This window comes from Neovison vison, chromosome 12, assembly GCF_020171115.1.
Source record: "Neovison vison isolate M4711 chromosome 12, ASM_NN_V1, whole genome shotgun sequence".
Taxonomy (NCBI): Eukaryota; Metazoa; Chordata; class Mammalia; order Carnivora; family Mustelidae; genus Neogale; species Neogale vison.
The window spans coordinates 65,799,678-65,814,339 of NC_058102.1; the positions used below are offsets into that span (position 1 = coordinate 65,799,678).

The following is a 14,662-nucleotide window of genomic DNA, read 5'->3' on the forward strand; positions in this document are numbered from 1 at the left end:
AGGGGGAATGCTGATGTCCCACTGGCTTCTTTCCTTCTAAGACCCAGAGGGGAGGGGACCTTATTGTTTTGGCTCAACAATCCTTTACTTAGAAAAACAAGTTTGGGGCATCTCGTGGCTCAGTTGTAAAGCATCTGCCTTCAGCTCGGGTTGTGATCCCTGAGTCCTGGGATCGAGCCCCATATTTGGCTCCCTGCTCAGCCTGGAGCCTGCTTCTCCCTTTCCAGCTCCTCTGTGCTTGTGTTGCCCCTCGCTCTCTCTCTCTGTTATAAATAAATAAAAATTATTTAAAAAAAATTTTTTTTAAAGATTTTATTTATTTATTTGACAGAGGTCACAAGGAGACAGAGAGGTAGGCAGAGAGAGAAAGGGAAGCAGGCTCCCTGCTGAGCAGAGAGCCTGATGCAGGACTTGATCCCAGGACCCTGGGATCGTGACCTAAGCCGAAGGCAGCGGCTTAACCCACTGAGCCACCCAGGCACCCCAAATAAATAAAAATTCTTAGAAACAAACAAACAAACAACAAACAAGTTTAATTGGGGCATGTGAATGGCTTGGTAGGTTAAGCGTCTGCCTTTGGCTCAGGTCATGATCTCAGGGTCCTGGAATGGAGCCCCGCATCAGGTTTCCTGCTCAGAGGGGAGTCTGTTTCTCCCTCTCCCTCTGCCTCTCTTCCCAGTTTGTGCTCTCTCTCTCTCTCTCTCTCTAAAATAAAGAAATAAAACCTTTTAAAAATAAAAAAGGAAAGAAAAACAAGTTTAATGAAAGTATTTGTCAAGTGAGGTCCTTTTGAATAATAATACTAAGGTATATATTCAGAATTTTTAGTGAAAGCATCTGAATCCTGACCATATTTATATATTTAGTTGTTTATGTGTGTTTTTACATGATACAAAAATTACTTGTAGGGACATATCTCATATATTGGATGGAAATTATTTCATCTTTTTAGCTCAACATCAATGTTAGATAACCATATTAGAAAAAGGAAAATATCTTCTGCTCTACTCCGTTGAAAGTTTATGTTTTCTCTCATAGCATCCTGTTTTTTTTTTTTCTAATTGTGACAGTTTGCCATGTACATAAAAATTATGCAAACATAAACACACACACACACACACACACAAATGTGCTTGTTCTTAGATATTATCTTCTGAGCTTCACCTGGATTTATGAATTTATAAACATTAATAGATGAAAATGAGGTAATGACTGTTTTACATGTTATCAGCCATTTGGTCTGGGGGCTACATTTGTGTCTTTAGAGGCCAGCACAGTATAGTATTTTTTTTGTTTTGTTTTGTTTTGTTTTGTTTTTAAAGATTTTATTGATTTGACAGACAGAGATCAAAAGTAGCCAGAGAGGCAGGCAGAGACAGAGCAGGAAGCAGGCTCCCTGCTGAGCAGAGAGCCTATTGAGATAGGGGGCTTGATCCCAAAATCCTGAAATCATGACCTGAGCCAAAGGCAGAGGTTTAACCCACTGAGCCACCCAGGCACCCCAGAGAGGCCAGCACAGTGTTTTAAAGAAGTTTGATTTTCAAAGCTTTTGGATGAAATATACATGTTATCTGTCTGTAGGCATTTGAGCTTGATAGGCGATAAAGCTGGCAGACATTTCTATTTCTGTCATATTATTGAAATCATAGTTTGACTTTCTACAGTATGTGAATTAAGTATGCTGCCTCTTTTTAATACAGTGCATGAAAGTATTAATAATACTATGTCCTAGGCACTTAAATAATTTCATCCATTGTTAACATGAAATTAGTAATATGTTTAGAAGTCTTAAGAAATATGAAAGAGCTACAATTTATTTTAAAATATTGGAAGTTCACAAAAATAGCTAATCAAACAGATGAGAAAATGTATCTATGATGCAAAGGTAAAAAATATTAGTAAAGAATATTTGGAAATGAAAACTAAAACAACAGATTCAGATGTTGTAATCAATGTAGAGAATGATATTGTATAAAATACAAATTTCAGCTAGATTATTTTTATGTTGAGATTTATGGGAGACTGTAATAAAACATGTTGAATACACATAATACATTATCAGTAACTAATACAATAGTTTACTAGTAACTATTAAGATAATGTGTTAATAACAGTTAACAACTTCTAAAAGCTGTTAAGCCACAATCACATATTTGTTTTGGGGTTTATTATTTGGTACCTGTGTACCCCAATGTAGTACAGATTCCATGAGGGCCGGGCTGTCTGCTTTGTCACTAGGTCATATTCTGTACTTAACACACCTATTGTCACATAGAAGGTCCTCAGTGAACATTTGTTCTATGAATGGCCAAGTCACAGGTTCAGTTGAGTGATCTGTGGTCCCTTTGATCTGTTATTAGTCATACTGAAATATTGCACAATACTTTACAGATCTTGATGGAAACTACTGAAATAGGGATATTAAGTGGCATATGCTGCCCCTATAAAGAGACTTAAGGTATTTATCCATTAGCTGGTATACAAAATGGAAACTTGGCACATGAAAAGTGATTTCAGGTTTTTAAGTCCCAACTTGGCAGATGAAAAAATTATTTAAGAGTGTAAAGCACGGAACACCTGGGTGGCTCAGTCGGGTAAGCAATCGACTCTTAATTTCAGCTCAGGTCATGATTCTCAAGATTGTGAGATTGAGCCTAATGAAGGGCTCTGTGCTGGGCAAGGAGCCTGCTTGGGATCCTCTCTCTCCCTCTCCCTCTGCTGCTCCTCCACCACTAAGGTGCGTGCTCTCTCTCTTAAAAAAAAAAAAAAAAAGTGTAAAGCACAATGTTTAAAAATGTAAATACAACATTTGAATTAACATTGATAATGACCTAAAATCAAAGCAAGCAAAAATGAAGGTTTGATGTATACCATGAAACAGAATAGTCTTATAAAAGGGACTGTCTGGTCATGAGGATTAGTAGCTAGCGAGAAGTAGGAGGAGACACAGAGGAACCTAACCTGATTGAATTGGAGGTTAGTGGTGCCTTTGACTTTCCTAGGCACAGAAGAGAAGAAATAGATTTGGGGATAAATAATAAGATCTGCTTGGGAATACACTGAATTTGAGGTGTATCTGGGGCATTCATATGGAAATATATATATATATCTTAATTTTGCTGCTAACTTGCTAAAACTTTTACTCAAACTATAAAGAAAAAAAACAGCATGAAAATACCTTTTTAGCATCTTTATAAAAATACAGGTTGTTTAGCACCAGTTTAAATTCCAATTTAAAACCTATCTCGTGGTTCTCTTCCTCAGGTAATATATAATAGAATGGATTTTTTTTTCTTTTGGAAGCAAATTATTTTCCAGATATAAACCCAACACCGACAACATGGGATTAAGTATTCACCCTCTTTAAAGTTAAGCCAAGGTTCAATCTTCAGGAGAAATTAATTTTTGTCTTCATTTAGTAGCTTGGAAGATGGCGAGTTGTTTTTTAAATAAGCAGGATCAAATTAGTCAGTTTTGCAGTACAGGGAAATCCAACTCTTACAGGAGAGTTATTACCCTGCAAGTGCTGGAGACCAGCAATCAGGTGTAACTAAGTGAACAACGGCCAGCTTCCATCTAAGCAAGAACACACATTATCTTAGACCCACAAAGAAGAAAGGGCTGCTGGTACCTTTGGGCAAAGGTAAAGAAGCACTTTAGATATTTATTAACTCACTTGGTCCTCATAACAATTATATGAGATATTATCATGCCATTTTGCAGGTGAGGAAGCAGGATGAAATAATGTGCCCAGGGTCACATGCTAGTAAATGGTTCAACTGGAATTTTAACCCAGGAAATTCCAGCCTCAGTGTCTACCCTCTTACCACTACAATAAACTTCTTAAATATGGGAAGTCCTAATGCTGACATGAAAAATCTGGAAATGAATCTGCATCAGTGGAAATGCTTGATCTACTTTTATTTTCCGGGATAGTTTCAATTCAGTGAAATTTTGTATTTCAATAAAAGTTAATTCACTAAATAAAATGGTGTGACTTGCTCCTTCCAAGGGCAGTTTAGTAATGTCAAGATTTCTCTGCCTCTCCCAGCTTTCTGACAATGGGTAAATCATTTAATTGCCACTTGACTCAATTTCTGTATTATTGGTAAATAATGGTTTGCCAACAATCTTTATACACTTTTAAGGATTAAATAGGATTAGGCAAGTAAAGCTTTAAAACAGTGCTTACAGGGGGAAAAAAAGCAGTGCTTGTTGTATAAACATTAGTTATTATGACTTTTTTGTTATTAAGACTTTTTTGGTCAATAAATCACAAAACTAAAATTTCAATGTTTTATTGGAAAATCTGATTACAGCTGGGCTTACTCTATCGCAGTTTCCATTTATCCTTTCTTTCCATATTCCTCTTTATTATCTCTTATACTACAAAGGGTTAGGAAAAGATGAAGTATTAACTTTCTTAACAAATATTTGAGTGCGTAGGAGGTACTGGCGATATAAAGGTGATGAAGACAGATGTGGTTTCTTAGGGAACTTACTATCTAGAAGTCAAGAGAAACACTGAATTAAAAGAATTACCTAGGTCTGGAAAAGTAAATCTAAACGTTCTTGACGGGAAGAAAACGAGGAGGCTAAAACAGAAGGCACAAAACGTGGTGCAGATTGGAGACGTGATACTCATTAGGGTTGCAAACGACCAATCCTGCTCCCAAGTTTCACATTAGCAACGAAGTAACGTGTGAGGAGTCGAGATTCCTTCTGCGGCCCATAGCTGTCCTTCCGAAGGTAACCCAGCCCTTGCTGGAGAAGCTGATTGCTTATTGGCCGCGTGGTTACACCTAAACTACGTTTTAACCTGCGTTCTGTTTAGCCACACCCTTTCATCTTAACCACACCTCTTGATTCACGAAGCTCTTCGTCAGCAAAGGAAATATCGCGAGAAGTCTACATTGCCTCCCATTTGACGTTTTCAGCGGTGGCTGTCTCTTTTATTCTCGCGATATTTTCGGGTAAACGGGAGCCCGGGCGACCCGGGCTTCTGTGAAACATGGCGGTCGGCTGATTCCGTAACACAAGGTAAAATACTGAAACCCCGTTGGGTGCTGTTTTCTCTGTTGTTCCAAGGCTGTTCAGGGCGTGATTGTGGTTAAGGGAGCTGAGAATCTGTCACGAGATTGGCTCCCTGTCTTCATCGCTCTCCTTTGGGAAGAGGGCCGGACTGGGGAGCCGCTCCACCTCCCCCGGGGGCGTTGCTGGCAGGACCCTGGGTAGCGCTGCGCCTGGGAGCCCCCATCTCCCCAGTCCTGTGTCTCTGCTCTCTCTTGCAACTTGAAGGAGTTTAAGTGCTTCCCCGATAGCTGCTGACCCTGTCCCATTGCTTCTCGCAGTGTCCGGTGCCCCAGTGGGTCCTCTGGTCCTCAGGGAGAAGGGTCCCGTGTTGTGAAGACCAGCCGGATCGTGGACCCATTCTCCCGGGTGTCTGGCTCCCCACCCCCATTCAGGCAGATACCAAATTCTTGGCAGCAGGTTGCTCACTTTAAGAAAGACCTAGGTCTTGGCCTCGCCTCGAACGAGTTTCCCACGCCGCTTGGAGAAATGAGAAAGGGGCAGGGCTGGCGAGATGCTATAGGAGAGAGGTTTGAGTGTTACTACTTAACTTATAACCTTCTAAGGTTAAGAAAACTTCGGAAGATAACTTTTCACTTCAAGGTAGAAAATAGCCTTAGGTATAGTAGTATTTGGAGTTGATAGTTTATTGAGAAAACTTATTTAAGTAAGTTTTATATTTAGAATTTAGTGCCCTCAACGCAAAGTTACATAGTATCTGTTAAAATGTTTCAAGACTGGCTTTCAGAAGCAGTTAAAGATACATTTAAAAACAAGATTTGTTCATTTGTTTGAAGTTGTATTTAAGTTGTTGCCTAGCCTGATACGTTAAACTCTGGTATATAGCCGTTAAAAGAAATGAGTCAGACTGCTCACTGAAGAATTCAGGAGATGCTTGTTTTGTTTATCGCTATCTTTAAATTGATGCAGTTATTCCAGTTGTCCTAGAGGAAAAACATGAAAAAAATAAATTTCCTGGTTTGGGGGGAATGGGGAAGAGAGGAGTTTTGTTTTGTTTTGTTTTTGATAATAAACTTTAGTACACAACTGAGTTGAAGTGGGTTGAGGGTACATATCTTTAAAAAATATATCAAGCTTGAAAGATCTCTCAAAGGAAATCAGGCCTAATCTGGAACATCAAAAGAAAAAAAAGAATTAGAAAAAAAATATAAATTTATTTTATTTAGGGATTAATGGTTTAACTAGAAGAAATACATTAAAAAATTATTTTTAATGACGGTTACATTTAGGCAGTCTGCCAGCTAACAAATACTATTTAACAAGTTTTTCGGTATTTATTCTGATTCTACGTCTTAAATGTCATGATGGGCAAATTAACCTCTTTGTGTTTTAGTTTCCTTGTCTGCAAAATTGGAATAATAACATCTAACTCATAGGATTGTTGGTGAGGATTAAGAGTGAACACATGTGCCTGTCATATCAATGCCTGTCATACAGTTAACATTCATTCAGTATTCACTCTTGTTATTTAAAAATTTTTGTTTCCTAACTTTGTAGTTACTCACAAGATAACTCCTTGGGGGGCACCTGGGTGGCTCAGTGGGTTAAAGCCTCTGCCTTCAGCTCAGGTCATGATCTCAGGGTCCTGGGATCGAGCCCCGCATTGGGCTCTCAGCTCAACCGGGAGCCTGCTTCCCCCCCTGCCCGCCCCCCCCCTGCCTACTTGTCAGCTCTGTCAAATAAATAAATAAATAAATAAATAAATAAAATCTTTAAAAAAAAAAAAAGGTATTTCCTTGGTACTTAGACAACATATAGACTGAAGAAGGTGCTTTCTAATGTAATTTCTTTCTTTCTTTCTTTCTTTTTTTTTTAAAGATTGTATTTATTTGACAGGCAGAGATCACAAGTAGGCAGAGAGGCAGGCAGAGAGAGAGGAAGAAGCAGGCTCCCTGCTGAGCAGAGAGCCCGATGTGGGGCTCGATCCCAGGACCCTGGGATCATGACCTGAGCCGAAGGCAGCGGCTTTAACCCACTGAGCCACCCAGGCGCCCCTGTAATTTCTTTCTGATCCCAAAAGAAATTAAACACTCTTCTTCTATATAGTTAGTATGTTTGTAAACTCCATCTTCCAATGGCTTGCATTCTTAAGCTGTTCTCCTTTCAGTTACTAAGGTACAAATTCCTTCTTTCTACTACTACATACAGTCTTATTATAGTCTAGGTCAGTTCTGCTCTTGGTGCCTTGTAAACCCATTCTTGTATTTGGAGACATTCATTCTGTTATAAATGTATTTCATGTGTCCCTGACCTGACCTTTTTCACTTCACTTTTGTACACTTTAATTGAGTAGTTAGTATAGTCAAACTGTTATTTGAGGAGGATTATATTTATCTTTGCTTCACATTGCTGCCAGACACTTCCAAATTGTTGTGTTGCCATCACTCTATATAGCCTCTTCTCTTAGCTTTTCTATCAATTTATATCAGCCTCAGTCTATTCATGATACTATTAAATAATCTCAGATACTATACCACTTTCCTCAAGGACTTTAAGATAAATTTCAAATATCCTACAAATCTTTGCATTTCTTTTGAGAATTAGAAACATTTACCAAGGGCGCCTGGGTGGCTCAGTGGGTTAAGCCGCTGCCTTCGGCTCAGGTCATGATCTCAGGGTCCTGGGATCGAGTCCCGCATCGGGCTCTCTGCTCAGCAGGGAGCCTGCTTCCCTTCCTCTCTCTCTGCCTGCCTCTCTGCCTGCTTGTGATCTCTCTCTGTCAAATAAATAAATAAAATCTTAAAAAAAAAAAAAGAAACATTTACCAAATGACTCATTTTTATCTTTGTTAGAAACTGTGAGGTAGTCATTATGCCTCCCTACCTCCTTTAAAAGTAAAATATAATAGATACTGGGATGTTGAGGATCTTTCCAAATTTGTGACATGGCTAGTAAGTGACTAGATATTAACCCAGGTTTTTTTGGGGTCACAAAAAAGTTGTATTTTTACCATCTTACTCAGCTTCTAAGTATTCTTTTTTTTTTTTTAATCACTTAGAATGTTACTATATTTATTTGAATTATGTTGGGATAAATAGTTTTAAAGACATGAACGTTATTGTAAAAACAATAAAAACTTTAATGTTTTAAAGTGAAAAGAAGAAGTACTTTTGGAGGGATATCTAGTATTTGTCAAGTGAAACTAAGTTATCTTTCATAATAAAATTTTAGTGTAAAGTATTTTAATGCAATATAATCAAGTAATTCAAAGTTACAGATAAGTTGTTTTGCTTTTTATTTCTGAAGTTCACTGATGGTCTGAATAATATCTGTCCTGTGTCCTTTCTCATTCTTACTAATGGCTTGTGTGAGTTTCATAGGACTGCTGTAGCAAAGTACCATAAACTGGTTGGCTTAAAAACCTCAACATGGATTCTCTGAGTTCTGGAGCCTAGCTGACTGAAATTAAGGTCTCAGCAGGGCCCCGGTGTTCCCCTGAAGGCTCTGGGAAATAATCCTTTCTTGCCTCTTGTAGCATCTGGGTAATCTTTGGCTCTTCTTGGTTTTGGGGTGTATCCTTCTAATCTCTGCCTCTGTCTTCACATGGCATTCTCTCCTGGTTACGTGTCTTCACCTGGCCTTCTTAGAAGAACACCAGTTACTGGATTTTGGGCCACCCTAATCCAGTATGATCTCATCTCAACTAATTACATCTTCGAAGACCCAAATATTTCTAAATAAGGCCCATTGACAAGTACCAGGATTAGGACTTCATTGTATCCTTTTAGTGAACACACTTCAGCCTGCAACATGGTCATATGTGTTAACCAATTAAATGTTTCTCATATTGCCAAATATGTATTAAAAATAGAAGTTAGCTCATAAAATGTGGGTAGCAGGAGTGAAATTATTTCTCCATTTTTATTTGGAGAAGTAGTTAAACTTAAGCAGACTAAAAGGTGTCATGAATTTTGTGTTTTATTTTTGGTAAGCATCTCATAGTCTCATATTCAGATGGATGCAATGATTAAATATGGGCTGTATGACATTACTTAGATTGAGTAATGATTGTATGTGTCTGTGTTCCAGCATGAAAGGTGGTTTCTTATTTTTTTAGGCAGTTTTTCAAAGCATTGTCTTCGTCTCCGCTGTTATCAGTGACTCCCTGGACTTCGTTTGTTTTGCTTCGGTTTAGGCTGGCGGTTTAGGGGAGAAATTGAAGAAAATTGGTATGTTATTGGAGAATGGAAAAGTATGAAGAGCAACACCAACCAGTGGGCAAATGAATCAAATGCAGTGGCTTGTAAATTATTATTTTTGTGGACCAGTACACAAAACAGGGAAAGGGGCTACATTTGAGGACTGATGTAGAATTGCAGCTTTTAATCCAAAAATCAAAACAAACCAAAGCGTCTGTTATCTACCTTTATCATTTCATAAAAGAAAGGACATTTTGACACATTAAAAAAAAAAAAGGAAGGAAATAATCTTGGATATAAGATTTTTAAGTTGACTATATTTAGCTTTGAAAATTTCCTGTATCATCTTTGGTTTTTTCATTAAGGTTCAAAAAAGAAAATTTTATAACAGAATGGCAGTGACTTCTGGAAACCAGTGATCTAGGAAATTTTCCTCCTTCCTTCCTTCCTTCCTTTCTTTTTTAAATTTATTTATTTGAGAGAGAAAGAGCACAGGCAGGGTTGAGGGGTGTGGGCAGAGGGAGAGGGAAGGAGTCTTAAGCCTACTCTTCCCGGAGAACAGAGCCCAGTGTGGGGCTTGATCTCATGACCCTGACATCATGAGCTGAGATGAAACCAAGAGTTGGATGCTTAACTAACTGAGCCACCCAGGTGGCCTAATCTAGGGTATTTCTAAATGCATTTCTTTAAATGACTGACCAAGCTAGATGGAGAAGCATATAAATTGGGAATGGGAGCAGTGGAACTGGATAACTGGGAGAAGTCCAAGGGGTTGGAAACACAGGGATAATGAAGAACAAATTCTGTCCTAGTTAGGAAATTAAAGAGCCTGAAGGATAATTGATTCTGCTCAGAGAGGAAAATTAGTGTTTTAGATTTTAGAAATCAAGCAGTTCTAGAAGTTAAGAGGAGCCAAAACATGGTCTTGCTGTATGTGGGTTTGCATAGATCTAAGTCACGGGCATTGAAGATCTGTCACACTTACATGGCAAAAGCTTTGTCATTGTGAATGAATGCTATTCATTCACATCCTGTGGAGGATGAGTGTCATAGGGTCATGACTTGTAAAGGATTGTGATGGAATGGGGAAGAAGAGAAGCATATTGAATGATCCAGGTGCTAGAGTCATTAAGGAGATTTTAAATATATCCAGATGTTAGTAGAAGATGATCATAAGTACTCAAGTGTCAGTGTACACTGTGGTTTGGAGCATGGACTCTGGAGACTAGCTGCTTGGGATCGAATCCAGGTTCTATCACTTGCTGTGTAGCCCTTCAAAAAATTACTTGACTGTTCTGTACCTCAGTTTCTTTATAAATGAGCAAAAATAGTATCTACTCATAGAGTTGTTTAGAGAGGTAAATGAATAAATATATACAATCCTTCAAATAATACCTAACACATCGTATGAGGGCTATAATTCTGTATAGTATATGTGTTTATTATTAGAAGTAGAAGGGAAGAGGTGATTGAGAAGTCATGATATATAAAACATGTGCTGCATATATAAAACCCTATGAGTCTCAGAAGTGAAGTGAGGAGTTGAAGGGAATTGTCACCATGAAAATGTCAAGTTTCATGAAGAAAGCAGGTAAAAGGATGCTTTTAGAAAAACTAGAAGTTATTGGATAATTGGTTCATTGATCAGAACAGTGCCTCTGTGGAGTAGAGTGGCAAGTATTGGGGATAGAATGAATTTCTTAGATGTAGGTTAGTGCTGATCTAACGGGAATGGGACAGGAGTGGCAGAGTGGCAAGGTGCTCCAGTCTAGAAGAGTGATCGTGGAAAATAAGAATGGAGACTACTAGATAGAGGCTGGGAAGTAGCCAGGTGGGAGGGGTACTGAATAAGCTGTTTGAATTGTTAGGTTTGTAAAACCAGTTGCTGTCCTATCTTTATATATGATTTAAAAGAAAGCATTCATAAAGCTTCTAAAAATAAAGTTTAGGAGTAAAATTAAGTTTTATTCATTTGCTTAACAATGCTATCTATACCTGTTATGTGCCAACCACTGTTCTAAGTACTAGGACTACTAGAGTGAAAAAACAAAAATTGCTCTCCTTGTGGATCTTATATTTTTATATATTTACTTATATAACTGTTTTAATTCAAAGTTGTGCTGTCATGGGACATTTCCTTCCTTCCTTTTTTGGGAAATGTCCCTTCTCCCCTCCCTCTTTCCCTTCCTTCCTTCCTTTTTTCCCCTTTATATTTATTAAGTACCATTGTGCCAGACATTCGAGATATACAGATCAAGGGAGACAGGCTCCTGCTCAGACATCACAGTGGAGAAAACAGAAAATCAAAAAAGCAGTTGAATCTGAATTGTCTTTGGAATGACCCAATGAAAATGTCATAGAAAGAAAAATGCATACATGTCTGAAAAGAGATTTGTACTGGGAATAAAGATTTGAGAGGAATCAGCATGTGGATGAAAATTGTAGGGATGGGAGACTACTGGGGGAAAATGTTGGGGTTGAGAGGAATACCCAAGTGCAGAATCCAGGAGGAAGAATCTGTACAGTACGCCGAAGGTCTTTGAGGTAGAATGAAAATCAGGAGTATAGTATCGCTTAAGCCAAGGTAAGATGCTGTTTTGAGAAGAAAAAGAAGTGTTAAACTATTTTTTCAGAGACAAAATTATATAAGGACTAAAAAGTATTTATAGTATTTCATACTAAAGAAGTTGTTAATGACCTAGCTCAGATCAAATATAGGTAAGGGGTGAGTGTGTAGTGAGGAAGTAGTCACAGTGTACAAATGGGGACAGTTCTTTTTTTTTTTTTTTTTAAAGATTTTATTTATTTATTTGACAGATAACAAGTAGGCAGAGAGGCAGGCAGAGAGAGAGGAAGGGAAGCAGGCTCTCTGCTGAGCAGAGAGCCCGATGTGGGGCTCAATCCTAGGACCCTGGGATCATGACCTGAGCGGAAGGCAGAGGCTTTAACCCACTGAGCCACCCAGGTGCCCCCCCCCTTTTTTTTAAAGTAAAGTCTGCCCCCAGAAACTTTGACCACCCTGAGATCAAGAGTCACATGCTCTATTGACTGAGCCAGCCAGGTCCCCGGACTATTCATTCTTTTAAGTTTGGCTTATAGATAAACAGCCAGAGATCTATAGTTGGAGTTGGACTTGATTTAATGTAGCGTTTTGTTCTAAAGATGAGAAGTTCGAATATGTTTAATATTTAATTCCAATAGGAATGAGTAGAAATTGAAAGATTGAAGAAGAATCAATCTTGGTGTAGTTACCACTAAACAGGTACAGAAAACAAATTTGATTACCCTGATTTGAACAAACTTAGGGAGCACAATTTATGTATACAAATACTCAGAAGCTTAATTTACAACTGCGAATACCAGTTTTATAATTGTCATGGGGATCAGAAACTCATCTGTCATGTCTAGATGTCTTCCTTTTTCCTTAAGTAAAACATGCACATGAAAAGCAAAATTATAATCTAAAGGCAACATTGTGCATATGGAATAGGAAAGAGAAGTTTGTTGGGTCTTTTTTTTTTTTTTTTTTTTTAAAGATTTTATTTATTTGACAGACAGAGATCTCAAGTAGGCAGAGAAGCAGGCAGAGAGAGAGGAAGGGAAGCAGGCCCCCTGCTGAGCAGAGAGCCCTATGGGGGACTCAATACCAGGACCCTGAGATGACCCGAGCCGAGCCGAAGGCAGCAGCCTAACCCACTGAGCCACCCAGGCGCCCTGTTGGGTCTTTTTAATAGCAAACGAAATCAACATATTATTGCATCCAGTTTCACTTTGGAGCAGTAGGCCCCTCATGGACTGATTAGTAGTGCCCCCGGTTAGGGACTGGTCTCATGGACAGTGTTCATGATCACTGCCAGTTTTTACTTCTCGGACTTTTTGTTCACAGATGTGCTTTCTATGGCCTTTTCTTTCCATATTAATCCTACCCTCAGGATTTCAGATGAGCTTTTCTGCTGTCTTCTAGAGACACTGTTTTTCTTTTAGTGGCTCCTGCAACCATTTGATTTATTCTGTTAGGTGTTGATTTTATTAATACAATTTTGATTTCTAGTAATGCTTTGTAGTATCAATTATGGTATTATTTATATAAATCATTCTTATAAAAATTATATGAATATTTGAGAATTTAGTTGTGTTTATGGCTTTGTAACATATTTTAGGTATAGTTGGCATATTGGTCAAAAAAGGAATACCAAAGAGTCAATTTTTAAACAGTATTTTTATTATAAAAATAGATAATTTAGAAAGTCCAAAATTCTGTTAAAAAGACAATTAAAATCCTCCCATGATCTACTTTTAACATTTTTGCCTATAGACTTCGAATCGGTTTCTTGTATATCTTTCCTGTTTCCCATAAAACTGGACTTATACAACCTTCTAGTCTTTTCCTAATGTATTATGAGTATTTTCCTATATCATTACCTGTTTTCTTTTATAAGATTTTAAGTGTTTACATACATTCAGAGATTTTAATTCAACATAGTTTGTATTGGTTACCCAGTGTTTCTTTCTTTCTTTGATATTTAAAAATAACTGTGAGAATTACCCTCATAATGAGAATTATCCTCATAATCAAAAAGTTTTGGTGACAACAAGATTATTACCTTAGGATAGTTTCCTAAAAATGGAATTTACTTTGTCAAAAGGAGAATGGAGATTATTTATATTCTGGCTAGCAGTGGATTAGCATGCCTGTTTAATTTATTTCATTGTCATCTGTTGGTGGGAATGTATTTTATTATTTGTTAAATTAATAGAAGAAAGATTCTTTTTTTTTTTTTTTTTTTTTAGATTTTATTTATGAGAGAGAGCGTGTGAGCATGAGAAGAGGGAGGGTCAGACGGAAAAGCAGACTCCCTGTTGAGCAGGGGCCTGTTGCAGGACTCCGTTCTCAATCCTGGGACTCAAGGATCATGACCTGAGCCGGAGGCAGTGGCTCAACCAACTGAGCCACCTAGACGCCCCAGAAAAATTATTTCTTATTTTCTTTTGTATATTTAAATACTTTTTTTTTTTTTAAAGATTTTATTTATTTATTTGACAGAGAGAGATCACAAGTAGGCAGAGAGGCAGGCAGAGAGAGAAGGAGGAGGAAGCAGGCTCCCTGCTGAGCAGAGAGCGCGATGCGGGACTCGATCCCAGGACCCTGAGATCACGACCCGAGCCGAAGGCAGCGGCTTAACCCACTGAGCCACCCAGGCGCCCTTGTATATTTAAATACTTTGAATGTGAATTGCTTTCCACTTTTTTGCTGTTTAATGTATTTGTGTGTGTAAATTGCCTTTCATTAGTATTTTTTGCCAGGGTGGGGTGGAGAAAGTAGAGGTACAGATAAGTATTAAGCTTTATTCCTCAAAAAGGTATGAAAATGTTAAGTTGTTCCAAAAACATTTGTCAGTTATCTAAAATTAAAAGAAAGCTTTGTATCTTTT

General features: G+C 38.0%; 1 protein-coding gene across 1 annotated transcript in view; it reads left to right on the top strand.

Moving 5' to 3' along the window:
- The first annotated feature begins 4,968 nt into the window (after positions 1 to 4,968).
- ERGIC2 (ERGIC and golgi 2) overlaps positions 4,969 to 14,662 on the top strand; it is a 38,949-nt gene continuing 29,255 nt past the window's right edge. The window contains exon 1 of the mRNA XM_044228288.1: positions 4,969 to 5,040. The gene's annotated coding sequence lies outside the window, so the exon portion shown is untranslated. The remainder of the gene's footprint in view (positions 5,041 to 14,662) is intronic.